A 20,064-nucleotide genomic window follows, 5' to 3' on the forward strand; every position below is an offset into this window, starting at 1 on the left:
TCCAGATATATGTATGTTCATGGTGTTCACCCCAACACACCCTGGAAGTTTGGAGAAGAACAAGAACTTTAGATTTCAAACTAAAGAGTATTTAAGTGGTAATTCAGAGGAGCTCTCACCTGTAAAACCTAGAATTTTCCCTGTATATTTTTACCTTCTCCTTGGAGATGTATTTAAATAAATCTTTATTACAGTAGCAGTGTTCTGGCCATGACCTGCTGTTGTTCAGGTTGCATAACAGCTTTCCTCAGTTGCTCTTCAGACTTAGAAACTTTCACCATTCAGACTGCAAATCTTGTTTGTTCTCTTCTTGGGACTGAATTTTATGGCAAGTTTGGGCAAAACCAGTTGTGCCATGTCTCAGTGACAGGAGAATGAATAAACACACAGCTCTTTTTGTTGCAAAATTATAGTATCAGACCTTTTTCCATTTTTTATTTTGTTGGGGTTTTGTTTTGTTTTAACTGAAAGACAACATTTCAGAAGTGATTTTCTTTTGCCAGCTGCTAATGTGCAGACACTAATTATATTCCTCAGGTTTGCTGCACTATTTTCTGCATTTTACAGTCCTTTTATAGTGCAAACTGATATATATTTAGCCATAAGGAAAATAACTGGGGGGGTGATCTTGTCAGAAAAGCTATGAAGCGAAACTTCCTGTGCTTAGGTTTAGTTTCTAAGTAGGCTGTGCATGTCTTGAATGGTCAAGTTGCTTAGGGACAGATCTTTCCAAAGCACCTGAAGGCTTTCCAAGTGCAACTTCACTTGCTTTTTGGAAAAAAAAAGTCACATTTTTCTTCTTTCAGCATACTTCCAAAGTATTTCTAGTACATCCTAGGGAAGGTGGGGGTGTAATAGACTTTCATAAATTCCACTGAAATTATTTTGTAAAAGTGCAGATGATAATGCTTTCTTTTTATTCTCTATCTTGTTTCTTTGTGAAAGAAACTGTCTTTTCTTGTATTTCTTTAGTACAATGAAGCTGGGAGCTGAATAGTGATCTGCTGAACAGGGATGATGATACTATGGAAAAATTCCATTTTACAGTCTGAACAGGGTCACAAATGGTAAGTTGCTCAAGGGCACCAAATGTCACAAGAGGAAGAGATGTCCAAGTATTGCCACAGACCACTGAAACTCATTGATGAAATAAATTCCAGGGACTGCATTCGCTGTAGAGTTGATTTAAATCATTAATTTAAATCTCTAATTAGGAAAACATTTGAAAATATTCTTAAGTTCTGTCACAGGCAGAACTCTTCACCAGGACTTCAACTCACATTTAATATTCAATGTGAATCAGAGGCTGCTTTTTCTAGAAAATGCTTAATCTCCAGAAGTAAAACTTTCAGTAAATTATGTGTATCTGAAAGCAGTTTTGTATGTGAAATGTTGTGCAATTCTAACTTTAGTGGTCATTGCCAGATCCACTTTTACTTGTGCAAAAATGTTTAAAAATGCATATTGCTGAGAAAAGAGTTTTATAGATGCAAAATAAAACTCAAATGAGATTGGCCTAGGTAATTTACATTTTTTTATACTTTAGAATATCAAGACAGAAAGTTCCATCCCTAGTATTAAAAAATAAAATAGATTATTAACTATTGATAATTGTTTTTCTTTACAGCAGCAATGGAAATTGAATTCATATTAGTCCTGATGTTGCTTAGCAATTAATGGAAATTATAATGTAAGATCCACAGATACCAGATCTTGTTGCTCTATAACCTTGTCTTTTGAAATCTGTTTCTATTTTTACATATGCCTTCTTTCAAATTTTATTCAGCATTTTCCAAAGATGTTTTCAAGCATATGTGGGCAACAGTTTCTAAGTACTAGCTAAGTCTCATCTGGCTTTGAATTATTATTATTATTATTATTGCAGTGATTGCAAAACCTCTGACACTTCTGTATCATTTGTCAGTGAACTGACATTGAGATAATAGGTTTGGCAGGTGATATAATACTTAGAGATGCTAAGAGATAATTATGAAAATTCACAACAAGGTATCAGAAGTTTTCTACATTTACCTTGCAAGGTGTACTCCAAACAGTTAATAATGTTATGATGCTTAAAATAACTATATGGTTTTATGTATGCAGGCAACATCATTTTCTCAACAAATTTAAGCAACTAGGTGTGATATTTATTTCTTATGCTGTTATTTTCAGTTTTGTTTAAAACTTGCTGAAAATAATCATAAGACTTTTGTGTTTAAGAAAACAGTGAGTATGCAGAATCCTCTTATTTAAAACCTGTGACATGCTGCTTTTCCTTGTGGTTCAAGCAATCAGATGCAGAGGAAAAAAGGGCAGCACTGGGAGAAAGTCTGACTGCCACAGTATTCTCTGCAGCCCGTGCTATAAGAAGGCTCAACAGGGAAGCACTGTTATCCTGCATTTCTTCAGGCATCCAGTGAACATGCAGAGAGACTTGAAAGCATCTTTTATTCTGCAGGAGGTGGGTCTGGAGAAAGGGGACTTGGGTCCTGCTACTGGTCTGGCACTGGGAAGGTTGGGTTCTTCTTGGGGAGAATGTCACTGTCAAGAGAGACTGAGCTGTTGAACTGCCCAACAGTATGTGTTGTGCAGGGATCTAGAATGACTTCTTTAGTCAGCTGGTCCTTTAATAAATGACAGAGGGTTCAGGGGATCACTTAAGACCCATGTAACCACAGGTTAGAGTGAAATCTTATTTTTGGCAGGTTTGTGATAGGGACAAAAGCCCCCCAAGTAGATTTAATTTAGAGGACTTGGACAGCTCCAATGTTTGTCCCGATTTGGTTGACTGGGAAAATTTTAATCTTTGTGAAGTGGATTTCTTGGGCCTGTCACTTGTAGTTCCGAGCCTCAGTGAATTCCCTACATGTCTCTGTGACTACTGCCTCTTCCTGCAAAAGCTGCTTGCTTACAGATAAATTTTCAAGCTCCAAATAACTCATACCCAGTCTGGTCTTTCCTCCTGATCAGAATAATAGGAGACTTTATAAAAGCAGTTTCTGGGGTGTTCAAGGATCCTTCTTGCTGTTATTTTTCTCTGTGAACACCCTGAATTATAATAATGAAGCCAGTAAGAGTCAAACAAATGTTTTAAAGAATATATTTCTTTTGCTGTATTACATTTGCATATTTATAACAGTCCCAAATGACTTATACAAACTGAAAGATAATTTGCTTCATTGGATATAACCAGATCTATTATTTTCTCCTGCAAATGACTCCCAAGTTGGCCAAAAATTCTTTAAAAATTCTTTAAAAGCCATAATTGGTGACTGCTTTCAGTTTTGGTTGGTTCTGAGAAAGTATGGCACCTTTAATTCATTGTTTGTAGTAATGGGGTACTTCCTCACTGTGCCATTATAAGTTATAATACAGATCCAGCTGAGTCCTTGGAACTGAATGTAAATTTAGTATTAAAGTTTCTTGGGAATGCAGAACTTAATGAATAGGAAATCTATAAACGATTGTATTCTACTGAAGCAATATGCTTGTAAGCTCTTTGTTCTGAATACCATCCCCTGTGCACAGCCTCAAAAAATCCTTTGGGGATGACAAGCAATGCACCAGAGTGAGCAGAAGCTGGATTTGGAGAGAAGTCAGGATGTTTCTGATCACTTTGGAAAGAGACAATGTCATTATGCTAAGTAAACACTAAAGTAATCTATGGGGTGGAAACTGCAAGATAAAGCAGAAGGTTTTTATTTTAATCCTTCATCTGCATGCCTTAGACCTTTTAGGAAGATCGTGCTAGTTTTCCAGAATGTTGTATTTAAAATAAATATAGTAGTAAAAGATATTAAAAAATCACTGTGGCTTTAGGTAATGTTTTTAATGTTCAGCTCTGTTTGACACATCTGTCAGGAGCCATGGGAAAATTGCAAATTAAAAAGATCCACAAGATATGCACACCCCAGTGTCTAGGAGAGACTAGTCATTTGGGTAGGCCTTTTTTTTGCATGCTCTGACCCAAATAGCTTATTTTTCCCCTTTGATTTTGAACACAGGAGAAGTTATTTGCTATTTGCAGATTAGGTTATTTGGGTCAAAGCACTGGAGTAGGCCTAAAGTATCTGAACGGATAAGGGGTTTTTTTCTTTTTTTTCTTGTTTTTTCTTTTTCATTAGCTCTGATCTACTTCACTGCTGCTCCACGTTACAGTGTCAGCACCAACCCCCTGATCCCAGCACAGGAAAACTCCATCTGGGTTGGAGAGCAGGTGGGATAAATATCCCTGTGGGGATGAGGTGCCTGTTGGGCTCAGCACTTCTCCTTTCAAAGAGAATTAAACATTAACTGGCAATGAATAAAAGCTGCACGCAATGCATATGATCTTTGATAAGGCACTTGATGCAGCATTTCTTAAGTGAAAACATAATTCAAAAATTATCTTGGATAAGAGCTCTGCCATTAGGCAATGACAAATAAAGGGTAATGATCAAAAAGTACAGCAGCTAGCAGAGAGCTGCAGGAATGATCGCTTAGTCCAGTCATCCTTAACATCTGTGGAAGAGCAGGAGCAGTGTATTACTGTTTTGGAGTGGATAGTTGGCTGAAAAAAGTTGAAAATACCCATAGAGACAAGGAGAGAGGGCTGAAGTGGATTTGGGAAGAGAAAAGACAAAGACTGCTGCTTGGAAAATTATCTGAAACAAAGATAATGTGGGGAAGAGTGATAATGATAATAGACTTTAGAAGAGCAAAAGAGAATAGTTTATTAGATTGGCCTCTGTATGTCAGTGGAATAGACAAAAATCAGTTTGGGGTTATATATGCAGAATTAATGAACCAGGAAAGAAATGATAGTGAGAGAGAATGCAATCTGCATACACCCTCCTCCTTTGCCTGATGGGTCTCATAACTTTTTTTGTAGCTCAACAGGGAGTCACAGAGAAGACATGTATCAGGAGAAGACCTCTGCTTTGGTCATCTAAGTAGGTATGTGAACTTTTAAGTCTGACAAAACCTTGTGGTTTATGCCCCAGCAAGGAGTGTCCTGTAGTTCTGTCTCTACATGCTTTGCATTGAGGTAGGAGCCTTCACTATTCACTGGGGGAACAGAATCCAGCAATGTTTGGCAAATTCTGTTTATCTGTGATTTAAATGTCTGAAGAATAGGTGTGAAGTCCTGCTCAGCTGCATCTCTGATAGGTTTTGGGTTTCTAGATTTCAGATGAAGTCAGTGCCATTGTCTGTCCACTTGTAGTCAAACACCAACTGTACATGAATTTGTACAGATCTCCATAACAGCTGCATCCTGCTGTATACATGGGTTGTTTTTACATTTGAAGGAGGGGGGGGGATCTTCACAATAAGATGTAACACTTCTGTCACACTCATCCAAAACCTTATATATATAGGTAATCCAGTTCCTTAGTATTCCACTTTGTGTCCATGGGACATGTGAATGTTCCACTCCATAATTCACTGTGTTGGGATAGTAGCAGCAAAACGAGTGGCTACTTAACCAGCCAGAACTCAAAATGCTCTTTTCTTCTTCCATCACCTTTTTTTTTTTTTTTAAGATCATCTAACATCTGTAGAGCCAAAGTTTCTTGATAGCTTGCCTGCAGAGTGCCATGGTTAATAAGGAAAACACTCCTTCTAGTTGCAATGATTTGGCATTGGGCATGGAAAAATGCTGGGGTAGGAGCTGCACCTAAACTTAATACCCTCAGAGGACAACCCCAAAGGATTCTTAGCAATGGAGAGCAATTGCTGAATGGCATGAAGACTTCTGCTTAATAGTAAAAAATGTCATGGATTTAGAGAAAAGATAATTTTTGCTGAGAAGCAAAGAAAAAGTTTTACCTGCTCAAAAGCCTCAAGAGGATACTTTATGTTCACTTTTCAAAAGATTTATATCTTTAAAAACATTCACATAATTAAGTCCTACAATTAAGTAAGCAAACTATGTGCATTTCAACTACAATTTTGCCACCAAATATTGCCACATTGGCTCATTAGTGAAAATTGAGGGCCCTAAGATCAAAGATAAATATTGCTAAAATGAATGAAAAAAGCAAATTTTATTGCAATCAATGAATTCATAAACAGTTAAAGAAAAAGCCCCACAAAATTAAAAAGTTTTCTCACAGAACATCCTAAATGAATCTATATGAAACTGTATATAAGAGGTTGTAATGCAATTTAGTGACTGATGAAACTACCTTTTTTACAGGCAGCTGTTGCACATGCATTTCCATTAAAAAGAACAAAGTGTTCAGGATTAAGATGAGAGTACTCTGTAGTAGCCTCAATAGCTGGCTCATTCAACTCTTCAAACTGCCAATATGCCAGATATTTCTGTGTAGTGTTCCCATTAAACATTTTAATCAAGAAAAACTACTGTAATAGCACCAAATTGGGCATATAATTAAAACAGCAAAATTTCTTATTTTCTCTTTCATGCAACTGTACTAATTCTCTAATAAATTTCATAAAGTTGACTCATAATTCTGCTTTGGCATTCTGACAAAAGAACAGAATTCTTTGCAAGTGTTTGCTTAATTTCCATTTTTCAAACCTAATTTCAATTTTTATTGCTTCATTTTGAATATACTGATTAAAGTAATATTAAGTCTTGCGAAGCTTTGCCAAAGAAAATGAAAGAATTATGTATATTTAATTAGCTACAGTTCTTATTTAGGACCAACTTATTCTTTCTCTTTTAAAGCTGATTTTTTATCAAGTAAAATCTAAATCACTCATAACTCATTAGTCAACCCTGTGAGAAACATGAGGGGAGCAAGGGAGGTGAAACAACTTTCATATTTAAAACCTGTTAATTTAAACAATTTGATATATATCATATAAAGAAAATTCAGAAAGCTGTTTTATAAAATGGAAGCCATCTGTTCTCCTCAAATCTCCACGAGATCTGTATTTCAGTCTTGTACCACTCCAGCATTGGCTTCAACACTGCTACTTCCAGGTAAAAGGTTTCTGGAAAAACACAGAATAAAACATGGCATCACATGAAACAAAGTTTATAAACCAAAATAAATCAGTAGGGTTTATGTCCTGAAATTTCCTCAAAGTTGAAACTCTAAGGTCCCTTCTACTGTAGCTTTCCCTTCACTCTGTAAAGTAGAATGCAAGATTTAAACTGTCCTCTTTTCTCTAGATGTGGGAAACTTGTTCCAGTGAGCACTCAAGAAAAGCCAATACTTTCCCATTCACAAGCAACCTTTATATAAGAAAAAAATCACACGTCAAATCAAAACACACTTATAGAATCACTTGGCAAAACTGGATAATCTGCCAAAGCTGAGAATGAGAATGCTGCAGAACTGTTTCTTCTGCTACAGCTGTAGTGTATCTGGTGAAGTAGTCATTCCTTTTATCTCCTGGATAAGCTCTTACCTTTTGCTGTGCAAGTCCCCACCCCTCCCCAAATCCAGCTGTCAGGTAGTCAGTCACTTAAAACTCCAGCCACATAACCACCAATGATGTATTTAGGATCATGTAGATAAACCCCCCAAATAATAAGTAATAGTTAAAGGGATCTCAGAAGAATCCAACCACTAGAAAGACCAATCCTTTGCAGTTATGTGTGATTGCCTCTTGCCACAGGCTCTTCTGCCTTTTTCAGCCTTTTAGCTCAAAACAAACAATCCCAAAGTAAAGGTTTTTCTTTTCTTTCCCCTTTTCATTCTTTTTTTCGCTGTCTCCCTTTCCTCCTTCATGTCTCTTTCAATTTCACTCAAGATGACACACACAACAATCCACTTGGGCATCATGTTTAACTATTCCAATATGAAGAGTAGTGTCATACTCATCCTAATATCAGAGTTTAGCAACTTCACATTGCAAATGTTTTGACAAAACTGATGTGTAATACACAAGTGTGTTAGAAATGGCCCATGCTGGCAGTGCCAAAACATAGCAGCAAAAAGGTGTTTCTTTATTGGGACCCAACAGACCCAAGGAATTCTTGGGTGCTCTTATGACTTCCTTCAGGTGTTAAAAAAATAAAAATCCTATCTTTTAAGATTTGGCCACAGGCTTTTACTTATAGCAATGAAAGGTCTGTACTATCCATGTAGTGCTTTACAGCTTCCCTGGTTATCCAGAATTTGTTAAGCTCTTTTAGTTTAAAAATAATAATAACCACAGGAACAAGGAAGAATAGCTTCTGGGTACAAATGGCTGCTATAAAATCCTGTGGTTTTCCCAGTGAATTAGATTTTGAAGTACAACTGAAAGAATAGCCTGTTTTCTGTATGCTACTGTTGGAAATATTTCTCATTATATATGCCATATAAAGCATATATTGCCTTGTACCATTGTTTTAATTTATTTACTACATGTATCATAAGAGTGTTTTAACCCACTAATTAGAACAAATAGCCCAGAGGTCCATTATAAACTGCTAAAAGGACAGATATAATATCCTTGGGAAAGAAATATGACTGCCTTTATTTATTATGAATCCTTGTTCTAGTTAACCAATTTACAAATCACTTTGTCCTTTCAGGCTTATCAGGATATGCCTATTTCTACCTTAATTATTATCACTGAGTTATTAATGCTATAGAATAAAAGAATTAAACATTTTTTGTTACTTTGCCCTAAGCAAACAATGATCCTTAAGGCTTGGAACCTGCAGCCCCTAAATATTTAATTTAAATGGTAAAACAATTAATTTTCTAAATTATATAATCTTCTTTGCACTGCAAGCCCATTTTTCTAGGTAAATGGGTAAATATGCTGCACTTAGGCTTCTGCCTCAGTCTTCAAACAAAGGGCTGTCACTTTTCCTGCTTGCATGTCTCAATGTGTTACTCAGAGTACACTGAGTGGCTGAGATAGAAAGCAAGTGGTGGCACTGCTCTGTGGTTATTCCTTCTTCTTGCCAGAATCCCACTGTCAATTCTTAGCTTTGTGTGGAGAGATTTAATAAAACATTTCATGCATTTCTCTAAAATAACTGCTCTACTGTCTAGGGAAGTAGGATGTGTCCTATTTTGCTCACTTTGTGTCACCCTCCTGAGAGCAAATATTTTAGTTCCTGTTTCCCTGATTACTGTGTCAAGGTTTTCAGTGGAGCAAGAACTGGATTCTTGGCTCTTTGTCTTAAGGGGGGTACTCAGAGCCCTTGGCTAAGGAGTTGTTCTCAAGTTTAGTCTTTTTTTGGTGCTGAATATTTAATTAGTTATTGCAAAGTGGAACAGATTTCAGGCTCAAATGGGAGGGGGAAAATATTTTCCTCCCTCATGAATATCTTATGGGATATACTGGAAGGTAAGAATTCAGATGTGCTCAAGCAGAGAAGAGCGTGAACCCAGGTCTCTTACATTCAAGCTCAGGGCATAGACTTGGAATTAAATTAACTAGAAAGCTGCCTACTTCTAAATGGGTCAGCCTGTGAATGAGTAAAAATAGTCCAGGTAAGTTAAGTCACCTTTCTTTTGCTGCAATTGGCAGTTACCCTGCGAATCCTAACTAGTGAGAGGGGTCTGCCTCTGACAATGTCCATATTTGAGGCAGTTTTATACCACCTTCATTTCTAATTATTCCTTTAAGCATGTGCTATAAATTTTTTTTGAGTCCTACTGTACTCTGTCTGTTGGAGGTTGTAAGAAACCTCCAAGCCAAAGCAAGGACGTAGACTTGCCTAGGGAGCCACACACCAGAACACAGTTGTTTTGCCTAAGTCTTAAGCATGTGTAAACCCTTCCTGCAGCAAACACCCACAGATACCATGGCCCTCAAGTGAAGGAAAGGGAGGAGCAGCCTGGATGCCTGGATTTCTTAGTTTTATCCTATACTGATAGACATTGTTGAAAAAGAAGTTTAAAGGGTGAAAGAATGCTCTTAAATAATAGCACTATGAGAACCCAGAGGTTATAAAACATTATACTTGGTATCAGGTTTAGCTTCAATACTAGGTTGTTTTTTGGTTTGGTTTGGTTTGGTTTGGTTTTTTTTTGTATGGACTATCTGTATTTTATTCAGAATGGATTAGCATCTAAGCTAAGAAACTGCAATTAAAAAAATGCTTAACTGAAATGTTTTTCCTTCCAAGATTCATGAAAAACAGAAATCACAAAGTGTTTCTCAATGATCCACTTTCTTCTAACCTAGATATTACCTTCTACTACTGAAAATCATCAGAATCAGACCTTGATAGATAGTTTGGGTATTCCATCACTTTTCTCTATTAAATATTTTAACACTTGGCAGGTTTCCTCTTTTCATGTTCAAGTGAAAGATAAAATAGAAATGACAAAATTTTTGCTAAATTAAAATTATGTCAGTTTGAGGTTAATTCTCCCATTGTGACTATGTTCCTTTTAAACATCCGTTTATCATTCAGTCAGCAAACACATTTTGGCATCCCATTTACAGCAAGATATCTGAATGGAAGATTTAACTGAGAAAACATTCTAGGAGCTCCAAATAGTTATTACAAGTTATTAATGATGTAAATAAAAAAACTTTTTTTTAAATAAATTGATGCTAAATGCTTTTTTTATGATAACTGAGAGTTCCCTGACTCTCACTAAAACTGCTCTTCCATCTGAATACCCTGTACAGTTTGCAGTTTTTGTTGTTTTACAACCTAAACTTAAGCCATGACACAAAGCTTGTGCTGACAAAGTAATTTGCATTGTAAAGGGCATCAGTAGATTCCCTCATTTATGACTTTGGAGTGTGCAGGTACAACATATATCAAAAGTGCTAGTATTTATTTTGGAAAGGAAACTCAAGATCATAATTCAGTGGGAAAACCTCATTCTTAACTGATAGATAATTAAGGTTTCATTGCTCACTGTACATTATGAGAGCAACATAGAAAACACTAATAATGGGGAAATTTCATCTTAAGAGAAACAAGTGCTTGTTGAGGAATGTTGACTTCATAGATGCTTTCTACCCAAAAGGTGAAAAATATCTCAAGCCAAGTATTGATGCTACAGTCCTAGGACAAAGACCATAAAAGCAGCACTTCAGCACAAAAAAAATGGGAAGAGTTTGGGAAGTCATCCACTTTAGCCTCCTGTCAAAAAAGTAGGATCAGCCATACCTGTCTCTGTGTGGAGAGATGTTTGTCTGATCTGTTCTTTGAACCCACTTGTGACTGATAGAAATTCCTCAGCCTCCTTAAGCAATTCACCCCAAAACTTAAGCTATTTGAAGTACAGAAAATACTTCTCTATCTGAATATCTAATACTATGGAAATAGCTATTAACAACAGTTTTATACATCCAAAATTTTAAACTTAAAAAAGTCCTTAAAATTTATATTAAATAGATTTCATTAGTCTCTTCCTTTTTTCAAAGGTTCAAAGAGATAAACCAATATAACTGAGGTCAACACTCCAAGTCCACAGAGAAAAAACTGGTTTGAGTGCTCCATTTTAAGCTTATTTCAAGGTAGTTTAAGGCAAAAGTTTTTCCCAAACTCCCCTCACTTTTTCAGTCATATAAAATTCTAACAGCACAAAGATAAGCTATCTTTCTACACTCTTCATGTAATCAGTCTGTGTTGTTAATAGCTCACCAGTGAGATGATATGTCTGAGTTGCCAACCCTTTTGATGGATAGCTTTTTATCAGTAAGTTGCAGAAGTTATATAGTAAGAAATTCCAAACTGATTCTTTTTTTAGAACAAAAAAATATTTATACAGCCACAGTCAGAGCTGTTAACCACAAAATTTAGAGGTATGCACATTTCCTTAGAACAAAGTCCACTGAAATTGAAAAGTTTGCCAAAATGTCATTGTTATTTTTATTCCTGTTGATACAAATGGATTTCTTTTTTTTTACCTCCTAGTGGGTCCTCTCTCTCTCTCTCTTCCTCCCTCTCTCTCTCTCCTCCTCTCTCCCCCCATCAGTATCCCCAGGAATCTGAATGAAAACTTTAAGGGCTATTGAGTGCAGTAGGATGGGCTTCTCAGCAGTGTAATGTATCAGTGGATTTACTAAATCTCACACCTGGCTTAGAAAAACAGAAGAGAGAATCTGAAGAGAGAATCTTTAGAGAATCTGAAGTTAACGCAAAAAAAACCAACCTCTTTTTTCTATCTTGTTCATTTTTACATAAAACAATTCTGAACAAATCATCAGATAATGGCACTGCCTGTAGCTGGGAACAGTGCTATGAGAGCTCCTCCCTTTGGCAGTGAACCTTATTTTCAGCATAATAAAAAACCACTTCTTTATCAAGCCAATGAAATTAAAATAATGAAGTATTTTTGTAGAATTACCCCAGAAATGCTAAAACCTTTTTGGAATACAGACTATCTTTGGCTCTAGGTATTACATGGTAATTAGTTACTTGCAAATACTTAGAAGATATTACAATTAGAAGAACGTTAACCAGAAGTTAAATAAAAGTTAGTCAGAGATTTATTGAGTAATTTCATGAACAGTTTGGTAGACTTTGTTTTACTGTGGACTTAATTATTTTATCTGCCATTTAAAGTAAACACTTAGTCATACCCACTTACACACTGCTTATCTAGAAGGGGATAAATACAATATAACATCACAATAAACCACATAAACTGTGTAAGAAACTTCAAATTTGCAGGATGCACATTACTTACATGGCATCCAAGTGATCTGCTACAGTAAAGATGGTTTAAAAATTCTTAGCCCTGATTGTGTTTTTATAACAAAGATTAAAAGCTACTACCAAACCCAAATCTGCAATGCAAGTGCACAGGCTCCTGCAGTATTGGCTTTTAAGGACTAAGTGTGATTTACTGTGAGTCTTCTCTTTCATTGAAGTTTGAAGAGGTGGGGAGGTTTTCTCATTGCTTGTTATTAGACATGTGTTGAAAGAGATCCCTTCATGTGCTGTAAAGCTTTTCTGTAACAGTTTGTAGGTGCTTCAAGTATTTCAATTAAACTGAGTACTGCAGTGCAAATATAAGGTGAATTTTGCTGTATCACTTGAGATGGTCCTTTGGTCACAGCAGGGCTGTAGAAGTTTCAAAAGAGACCATAGAAACTTAGAAAAACAATAATTCTTCAGTGCTCATTACTTAATTGATGTGATTATAAGAAGGGGAGAAATAATAAAGGAATTAGAAGAAAGGTATTGAAATTGAGCTGTGCCATTAAGATGAGAAGCAGCAGTAATTATTACTAAATTATTTCCTCTGGTCAGATAACAGCTGAGCCTTTTAATGAATGGCAGCAGCTCAGTTCTTTCAAGGCAAAAGAAGGAATGGAGAAATACTTTTATTTCTTGCCACTAGTGACTGTACCTGCTTAAGGAAAAGAGAAAGTGTACTGTGCAGGGTGACTGAGTACTGAAATTTAGTGTACCTTTATTTGCTGTTTCCTTAACATGAAAGAAGAAAAACAGTATTGCTTTTAATATTGAGAACTATACAACCAGAGGTTTCCAGCTTTCTGTGGAATTCTGCCTCTTTAGTGGCAATATAATGATAAAATAAATCTCTGGCTTTTACTGAAATTATGTTACTGGGTTTTATGTACTCTGTTATATGCTGTATCAGAAATATCTCATGCTGAATGTTAGTCTTAATTTCCCAAAGGCTTTTTTTCTATGTCATGTTTAATAATAAAAGTTTTGATTGAGTTTACTGTACTTTCTTTTCAGAATTACTTTCAAATGCACTGCTTGTCTGCTGGCTGAAGTGAAAATGTAAGTGGATACTAGTAACAAGCATATTTTTCTTTTTTGCAGATACCAAACACTTTCTAAGGTTATATGGGTATTGCTGGCCAAGCATCAGTGGTTTATTCGTTGCTTGATTACAAGTGGAATTGTAAATTGAATAAAATAAGATGGATATGGAGGATTACCAACTGCTGTTGGCATACAACTGCATGCTTAAAGATGTCTTCATTCATTAACAGCCTATTTTAGCCTGCCAAGGCTGGAAATGAAATGCAAGTCACAGCTTGTACATTTATCACTGTAAGGAAAGCATCCTGCCAGTACTGGTTAGGCAAAGTGTACTTGCAGCCATTAGCAGTCCAGTCTGATTACCAGGCTCAATCTGTTTCTAATGGCAACCTTTGCAGTGACAGCATTGTTTCCATCTGTGCTCACATGAGAGATTTTAAATCTTAGCCTTTAAAGTCCTGAAATAACCTTATAGAAACATTTATTTACTTTCTTAGGGATTGTTCCAGCTAGTGGACTGCAACCCAATGTACCTGCAACAGCCTTCTGCTCAGTAAGCCAAAGAATAGTTAGCTGGTACTGCCTCTAATTACAACAGGTACTATGATTTAGTAGCTTAGCTTTGCTCTTTTTAATTACCTGCAGTAGTAGGAGTAGTAATTCTCTTATCCTGCAGTAGAGTGAATGGTGGCCCTGCTTCCCAGAGAGAGCAGGTAAGTGCTTGTGAACAAATCTGAAGTGAAAGTTAATTGAGGGAGTTAATACTTATGTCAGGGGAAAAGAGATGGGGGGAAGTGGAGGGAGCAGTAGGAAGAAGAAGGAAGATGGAGGGGACAATATTGGTTGTGTGTTGGGTAGTCTTGGAAAAAATAAGGGACAGCATAAATGAAATAAATGAGTAACCTACAGCCTGATGTTTTTACCGAGTTGCTGCTACGTTGTCTTGTACCATGAATTTTGATCACAAATGTGTCATGCCACACATTATTTCAGCTTTTCTGAACACCAATGTTTATAAGCTTTTCCTTTGTACTACATGTAAATATTTATCCTTTAGTGAATTACTGTTTTAAGTCTGAAAATAACATTAGAAAGTGGGTGTGTCTATGGATTTTTAAATGTAAATGTCTGATGTACTACAGCTATTGTTTTCTTAAGAGCCTTCCAAGGTCAGGATAATAGGTTTACCTAAATTCTTCCAGGATTTGGCATTTATGACTGTGCATGTTGCATTTCTGTAATAGTAATTTACCTTAAGCCCTTTCTCTTAGCCAAAAATTCATCTTCCTTAACTGGAATTGAGAGAAAAAGGCAACTGAAAGTGATCATAACTTCTAGGATATAGTAGGATAAAGTCACTTAAAATAAGTACTCATTCTCTGTAGCTGAGGGTAAGGTATTAAATTATTAATATTGTTCAAGATATTAAAGGTCAGTGGGATGTTTTGAGCAAATAAGCATAATTTAATTCTTAATGAATTATGAAAACAAACAAACAGAAAAAACCCCAAGCCTCTCAAATGACGAGAAGTAAAAATTGAGTTACTAAAATTTTATTTAACTTAGTTCTGTTGCAAGCAATCTTAGTATCTGAAAAGTGAATTGAAGCAGTGTTAACTGTCTGGTTAGTAAGAGGTACAGTAATTAAGCTGGAATAAACAGGAAACTAGGTCAAAGAGCTTAGATATATTACAATAGGCCAAGGTTCAGAATATCTAAAATTAATGTTACAGGGGAAATAACATTTGCTGTTTAATTGTTGCAGACCTACAACAACTGAGACAGCAGCAACATTTGGAGAAGTTAAAAGAGAAAAGGGAAGACTCTGAATCCTGAGGTGTGTATACAGCAACTGATTATCCAAAATGCATTTCTCAAAATAAAACAAATGCTGAAATAAGGACACTTTACAGATTCTTTCTTCTTCTGTCCCAAAGTCAGTTCCACATACTATAGTTTTAAGAGAAAGAACATGGAGGTGAGTTTCTGTTTTAATTATGGTTAGTCAGAGTTTAAGACATGAAATCATCAAAGTCTGGGAGAAAAAAAGGCACAGACACAATGAGAAACATGACAACTAAGGAAAGAAGTGGAGGGGATGGAGGTGGCCACTCACCAAGGTTGGTATGGAACCAGGAAGGTGGCTGCTGACCTGGGGGGAGCATATCAACCTGTCCTGGTAGTACACTTACCCCAGCCCACTGCAATGTGTTTTAGCAGGACATAAATGAGTCTGCACCATGGTGAGGCCAGTCCTGCTTTCATGTCTCCTCATTCCATAGCAGGGATCAGCCAAATCAAAGTGATCCCAAGACACAGTGGCAAAAAGTGTGTCATGAGGATGAGTTAATCTCACCTAAGCTTAGCTGCCTGCACTGGAGACATCACAGCTGAGCTTGTCATTCTCAAATCTCTTTATAGTCAAGACACAGGGGGCAGATGTGCTGCATCTTATCTTAAATATGCTCTTTTTTTTTTTTTTTTTTTTTTTCCATGTACTCCTGTGGTGACTTTAACAGACTAGCTGAAACGAACACACCTGGCAATTCTCTTTGCTCAAATGAATGTTTTTGTCTGTGCCTCTATTATGTGTTGGTATGAAAATTGTTACAGAAGATGAAATTGGATTTTCTTCAGAAAGATTTTCAGGTGGTGTAAAGATTGGAGGAGTGTTGTCAACTATCTGTTGACCCAAGGCACTCATACTAGGAGTTCATTCTCTCAGTCATGCACTGCACAATGTTCACATCTGAAAGTAGATACAAACATCTATGACTTCCTTCAACAATACTCAGAATTCAGTCAATAGAATAATTGCTTCATATTTGTATCAGGCTTGTTGTTTTATTTTCTCTCCTCCTATAACAACAGCTGGTTAAAATTTTCCTCCATATCAAAATAAACCAGAGAAAAAAATAGTCTTCTCAATTAGCACATTTATTGATAGATGCAGAGATCAAACAACAGAACAAGAAGGAAAAACAAACCCCTGCTCATGTCTCTTTATCATACTTGTACCAGCATCACCAATGTGCTCAAAAAATAAATGGAAAGAAAGCTAACAAAGAAATATAAACTCAGTTATATTCTAATCAATGTGAAAGCATGAAAAAATCACTGTTGAAAATTAGCTATTAAAAAAATTCAATTAAGATTTGTGACTCACTTCACTTTTGATTTTATCCCTTCTGCTCCAGAAAATTACAAAATGCGTATCAAGTGCCCAGTGGGGTTTGGGAGGCAATGACAAACATCCACTTCAAGACATTTCTTTTGGATTCAGACAGCACAGACTATGAGAAAAGGGATTAAGGTACCTCACTAAATATTGCAGTTGATTATTTGTCTTACATGTAGAATGTTTTGATGTTTGTGATTTGTTTTACAATGTTTTGAGAAGGAAATGCTATCGATTATTTCTCAGGAACTAAATGGTTTTTGGATTTTACCTTCTTGGTAGATTTTCGGTAAATTATTTATTTTTAAAGCAGCAGCAGCATGTTTTTAACCATCCCATTTTACTGGGTTTTCCAATGTTAGCTACAGTAGAAAATCCAGAACTGTTCATTACCAGTGGGAAATATGCAGCTCTATCTATTCCTATCGTATCAGCTGTTTTGGTATTTCTGTTGTTTTTATGGCACCATCTCTAATGATCTCATGAACTCATGACAAACTAGGGAAGAACCATAAAAATATTGATTGGAAGAAGCCCCAGCCTGGTGCTTGGACCAGGATTTCTACCAGTAGTGGCTCAAGTCAGCCTATGGTATAAAAACAGCCATTAAATAAATTTCCTAAAAAAAAGACTTATTTTTATTCTACACAGCTTTACCTATATGAGGAAAATCAGGGACAAATTATACAAGAATGTTACTTGTAAGTGGTGCCACTTATTGCTGATATTGCTGCTTTGCTCCTGAGGCAAAGGCAAAGGAAGGCAGCATATTGTAATTCATTAGCAATCCCTTCATTTTTCCACTTTTGCTCACTGATCTCACAAGTTTTTAAGAACACTATGTTTTATCACTTTCTCCATCAAAATGAAAATTCATCATTAGATCAAGTTTTCTAAAATTTATAAACAGATGCTATTGGTTGTATGCAATTTGTACCTCACACCAAATACTTTTGGGCAAAAAAATATAGCAAGTGATAGTTTTTCCTTATAACGTTAACGTTGTTTTGAGCATGTAGTAGATTTTTTTTAAACTTCACCAATATGAATTTCAGATCACAGAATCCAGAATCATTTTTATGGTTGGAAAAGATCTCTCAGATCTCTCTGTGTCCAACCATCAACATCCTCCCCAATAAAATAAAATAAATTAATAGATATATATCACCATGCCCTGTTCTGAAGTGCCTCATCTATGTGGTTTTTAGACACTTCCAGGGATGGTGACTCCACAACCTCCCTGGGCAGCCTGTTCCAGAACCTGACTACTCTCTCAGTAAAGAAATTGTTCCTAATACCTGGTCTAAACCTCCCCTGGTGCAACTTCAGGCCATTTCCTCTGGTCCTGTCATTGTTCACTTGAGAGCAGAGGCAGCACCCCCCTCCCTACAACCTCCTTACAGGGAGCTGTAGAGAGCAATAAGGTTTCCTTTCAGCCTCCTCCACACTATAAGCTCAATAACTCAACATAAGCTCAAATATCAACAGTTGTCCAGAGACACTGCCTTTACAATGAATAAATAATATATAAATAAGAAGAAATGATAGATTCTCAATTTGACTTTTTTTTTTTTTTCCCCCCCCCTCTAAAAATCAAGTAGAACTGCAGTCTGTTTTTGTCTGCAGCACAGAGGAGGCAGCTAGCCTGGTACTCATCTTGTGTCTGTTAGCATTATGCCAGTGTCAATGAAGATACAAAGATGCTGCTCTGCTACTCTGGAACCAGTGAAGAAAATTAGGCCAATTTCTGCACACAGACAGCAACAAAGGAACCATTTGGGAATAGCACCTCTAAATTTAATAAATCTGTGCCTCGTATGGCTCTGTGGCTCAGACTGATCTAATCTAAGATGCATGTTTAAATGACATCAGAATCTGACCTACTAAGGCTAGGGTTGGGAAAAAAAGAAAAGTAACTTCAAGCTTGTGAGGGCAAACCCTAAACAACAAGCATTTGAACTGGTTTCACAATTGTAGTATTTCCAAATCATCTCCAGCCCACCAAGTATTGTAGGAACATGACTTTTCTTTACAGGACCTGTTTGCTTATACCTGAAGATCTGTATCTGTGTGTGGAAGGAAATGAAACAGAATCAAGGTATAAAAGCAATTAGAACTTTCCTATTTCATACAACCTTAGGATCTTGAGTAAAATTGTGACAGGTGTGAGAGACCACAGCACAATCCTACTCAGCTGCTAGAGGACCTTCTTTCATAGACTGATTTGTAAGGTCCCTGTCACCTTGGAGTTAACTTGTACAAGAGATGATCTAACCCAGATGAGTTATTTAGGCTCCATTAGAGTCATCAGAGGAAGATGTTCATTTGGAGAAGGCAGTTTCATCTTGCCCACATTAGAGCACAGAAAAATGTGGTCACAGCAGCAGTGAAGCAGGGGAAGAGGATACAATCCTTATAGGAAAGTGAGATGACCAACCACAGGAAGAATCCACACAAAATGGTTGCTTTATGATAATGGTGTTCTATTGATTTCACAGCATCCCACAAAGGAATCTTAGCAAGACTTTGAGGAGAAGGTTGTTGTTTGTGTTCCCCACCTCCAACATCAACTTTATCACCAGGTTTGAAAGGTAACTTCACATGAAGCAGTAAACATTGTCATTGTGTAATTATGAGCATAATGGAAATACAAAACATGCTGCAAAATTAATGTAGATGTAATGAAAGCACTGAAGGAACTCTCTCTCGTGATTTATCAGGACAACTTCAGATGTGTCAGTTGTCTTCTATAGGCTGGGCACAATTTAGCTAGACTACTTCAGTTTATCAATATTAATGTATAAAGAACACTGTTGTGGGGATTAGTGGTTATCTGATTTCACCCCATGTTCTGAATAACAAAATGATTATGCATTTTGCCTGCAATATATTTGTCATTGAAATTCTATATAATTTATTTATTAAGATAAGATGTGACAATATTTATATAAGAGTATCCTCCCAATCACTCAACTGCTTCTAAATGCTAAGGCCCAATTAGATGATTTTTGCCTATAAGGTCTGGTAATCACTTCTTGACAGATATTAAATGATTCATCTAAACACATTCCACTGGTTTATCCATGAAAGAAATATTATTTTCCTTTTCTTTTTTTTAATTTTTTTTTAATCTAAATCAGTGTAGCGATTAATTAAAACTCAAGAAGTTTACAGCACCCAGCATTTGGATTGCACTAGACTTCACTTCAAAAGTATGAGCACTTAATTTATAGTGTACTTTTTAAATTAATTGCAAGCCCTAGCCTCAGTGTAGTGT

The 20,064-nt window shown here is 36.3% G+C and overlaps 2 long non-coding RNA genes across 7 annotated transcripts in view; one reads left to right on the forward strand and one right to left on the reverse strand.

The window, feature by feature from the left end:
* The window catches only part of LOC139800570 (uncharacterized), a 109,765-nt gene extending 90,330 nt beyond the window's left edge, over positions 1–19,435 (forward strand). For 3 of the 6 annotated variants that reach the window (XR_011727800.1, XR_011727801.1, XR_011727804.1), the window contains 7 exons: positions 973–1,067; positions 2,289–2,461; positions 4,871–4,935; positions 13,580–13,624; positions 15,375–15,446; positions 16,807–16,922; positions 19,286–19,435. This is a non-coding gene — a long non-coding RNA (uncharacterized lncRNA). Of the gene's footprint in view, positions 1–972; positions 1,068–2,288; positions 2,462–4,870; positions 4,936–13,579; positions 13,625–15,374; positions 16,259–16,806; positions 17,379–19,285 lie in introns of all 6 variants that reach the window. The other 3 variants (XR_011727805.1, XR_011727802.1, XR_011727803.1) reach the window with 3 other exon arrangements.
* LOC139800571 (uncharacterized) lies at positions 12,332–15,918 on the reverse strand. The gene is made up of 3 exons (XR_011727806.1): positions 15,802–15,918; positions 14,249–14,342; positions 12,332–12,931 (listed from the first exon to the last, which is right to left on the reverse strand). It is a non-coding gene; the product is annotated as an uncharacterized lncRNA (long non-coding RNA).
* Positions 19,436–20,064: the final 629 nt, after the last annotated feature.

The sequence above is a fragment of the Heliangelus exortis genome, chromosome 10 (genome assembly GCF_036169615.1).
Source record: "Heliangelus exortis chromosome 10, bHelExo1.hap1, whole genome shotgun sequence".
NCBI classification, from domain to species: Eukaryota; Metazoa; Chordata; class Aves; order Apodiformes; family Trochilidae; genus Heliangelus; species Heliangelus exortis.